Genomic DNA, 2,823 nt, shown 5'->3' with positions numbered 1-2,823 from the left:
GTTCTTGCCTATGGAGAGACGATTCGGCTGTTGCCCCTTTGTCAGCCTGACTGCCCTTCTCCCCGTCCCTACATGCTTCTCTAGCTTGTCAGGGTCTCTTTGAAAGTTGGGATATAGAAGACGAACATCATACTCCACAGGAGGTTCTGCTCACATCTCAACCTTGGTCTTTTCACCCACATTGCTGTCAGGTCATATACCTCCTCAGTTTCGCTGCATCTCACATTTTCCCCTGTAACTTCATTTATTTGATTCAGTCCTTGTTCTATAATAGCGCTTAAATTTAGATGTGATCTTAAATTTTACTTATCAGATAATCTTTAAGGACCCTGGAAGCATGAGATAAAAAATACACTTGATTTATGTTAGTAGTTAATGTTATGATTCACACTGAGCCTTTTTAAAACAGCTTTTTATAAGGACAAGGCTAAAAATCTTCATCGTTTCCAGGCATCCCATTTTTCTCCTTTTCAGTTTGTTTTCCATCTAAGCACGCTCTTTGGGCTACAATGCTTGATCAAAGAGTGAGACAGGGTTCTCCCTCCTCGTCCTTTTTATGGTCATACAGGAAAATAATGAGGAAAGTTAGTAGACTTAATTGCATTTATTTTTAAAATAAAGGACTGAAAATAAATCTTACTACTTTAACATGAGTACAAAAAGAACTGAGTAAAGAGGAAAGAATTAATAGAGGGTGAAAAAATTTTTAATTTCTAGCATTGAAATTAATAGTAATTAACATTTATAAGACTTAATATGTACCACTCACTTTTCTAAGTGCTTTAATGTAATGATAATTCATTTTATGTTTCAATAGCTTATGAGATGTAGGTGCCGTTATTATCATTTTATAGAAAAAAACGGAAGCACAAGAGGTTAAGTAACTTGGCACATGTTACACAGCTAGCGAGTAGCTGAGCTGGGAATCTGACTCAAAGCTTACTCCTAAACATGTGTTTCCATTCTCATAATACCAAAAACTTTTTTTGTTGTTTGTTTTGTTTTTAATTTTGAGACGGAGTCTGCTTACCAAGCTCAACGATTCTCCTGCCTCAGCCTCTGTGTAGCTGGGGTAATCACAGGTGGTGTGCCATCATGCCTGGCAATTTTTTGTATTTTAGTGGAGACGGGATTCACCATGTTGGACAGGTTGATCTTGAACTCCTCACTTCAGATGATTGCCCTCCTCGGCCTACCACAGTGCTGGTATACAGGCGTGAGCCACTGCGCCTGACCCCAAAAACTGGTTTACTGAAGAAAAGGTTTTGATACGACCATGGCAAGACATTTCAGGAAGTACACACTGACTTAATACAAAGGAAGAACTGTCTAAAAGACAGAGCTGACCAACAAGGGAGTCAATCATCTTGTAAAGTAGCACTTTCTCCACCACTAAAGTCAGAAACAAACAAGGATGCCTATTCTGAACTGTGGGTAAATTTGGCTGAATGAAAACCACCTGCACACTGCCCCTAGTTCTACATTCTGCCACAGGCCAGGAGAATGTCATGTCAGCAGAGCGCTGCTCCACAGACTGGCTTAGGAACCTCAGGAGTCATAACCTAACAGATTTGCTTTTAGATGCTGAAAATTTCATAGCAAATACAAACACTTTCCAGCTTTATAGTTACCTGAGTTCCCACTTAGTCATACCTGAAATCAAGTGTGATAATTAAGTGCACACGGAACAGAAAGGGATGATCACTAGAAAAGTTGTAGTAACTCCTTTACTGGGTAGAAGCAACTCAGATAAAATCTGAGTTATTATAAAACTCAAGTTTACATTTCTGGGGATGAGATCTGAAGTAACCTCTTCGAAAGGGTTTTCAGCAGTTATTTCATCAATAAGAATGACAGAATTTTGGAGAAACATGTGGCTACTGGCCATTCTCTCAGTTGCATAAGTGACCCTCTGCAGTAAGGCCTCATTCATAAGTCTGAGTAATTTTTACCTAACAACACAGCCAATTCTCATCAAATCTTCAAGATCAGTTTTTTCCCCAAGCTTAACAGCATACTCAAATACTTTCTCACACATGAATTTTCTACCACACAAAATTTTCCTGCCATGGTTTATCTTAAGTAGGAAGGAGGAGGCCAATAAGTGCAGCCACTTTCTAAGAATTTCGATGTGCTGAAAAAATAGTTCCTGTCAGTCACTCCTTGGACTGGCCTGGCCAGATGCTGGGCAGACACCTGTAGCACGGCTTCCTTCACTGACTGTGAAGAAGAAAAGGTACCGTGTTGCAGCTACACACTGCCAGCAACGCGGTTTGCATTACCTTGTTCAAACTTGAAATCGATGTAAGAATACTGGTTCATTTCTTTTCTCTTCTTCCTTTTTCCACTGGTTTCTGGTGATAGCTCCTGCCATTTTTTAATGGCATCAGAAAAGGCCTAAAAATTGAGAAAGCGAGAGGTTACTTCTATATATGGAAAATAAGAATACATGAGACAGGCAATCCCCAAATGCCATTTTAACACGGTTTCAGCTTTCTTCCCAGCATGGCTAACAATAGGTAGTGGCGGCCAGGTGCAGTGGCTCAAGCCTGTAATCCCAGCACATGTATAGTATACACTGCATACAAATCTCACATTAAAAGAAAAAAGATATTCAACTCTAGGTAATGATCTGCATGCTGACATATTTACAGGGAAGTGTACTGATGTTTTTGCAATTTACTTTGAAATGCATTATAATGAAATGAAACATAACAAAGATGTGCTGATGGACAGACAGAGGACATATGTATGATAAAAAGGATACAGTAAACTGTTAACTTTTTAGTAGCACCAGTGGTAGGGATATAGGTGATCAATGTA

At 39.2% G+C, this 2,823-nt stretch overlaps 1 protein-coding gene across 1 annotated transcript in view; it reads right to left on the bottom strand.

Annotated features, from left to right (window-relative positions):
- Positions 1 to 2,395, bottom strand: part of LOC104667537 (protein PMS2CL-like) — a 1,213,215-nt gene extending 1,210,820 nt beyond the window's left edge. Inside the window, exon 1 of the mRNA XM_030932234.1 lies at positions 2,283 to 2,395. The gene's annotated coding sequence lies outside the window, so the exon portion shown is untranslated. The remainder of the gene's footprint in view (positions 1 to 2,282) is intronic.
- Positions 2,396 to 2,823: the final 428 nt, after the last annotated feature.

Source organism: Rhinopithecus roxellana, chromosome 6 (genome assembly GCF_007565055.1).
Source record: "Rhinopithecus roxellana isolate Shanxi Qingling chromosome 6, ASM756505v1, whole genome shotgun sequence".
NCBI classification, from domain to species: Eukaryota; Metazoa; Chordata; class Mammalia; order Primates; family Cercopithecidae; genus Rhinopithecus; species Rhinopithecus roxellana.
Note: the sequence above shows the minus strand (reverse complement) of the source record. Positions and strands in the feature narration are given on the sequence as shown.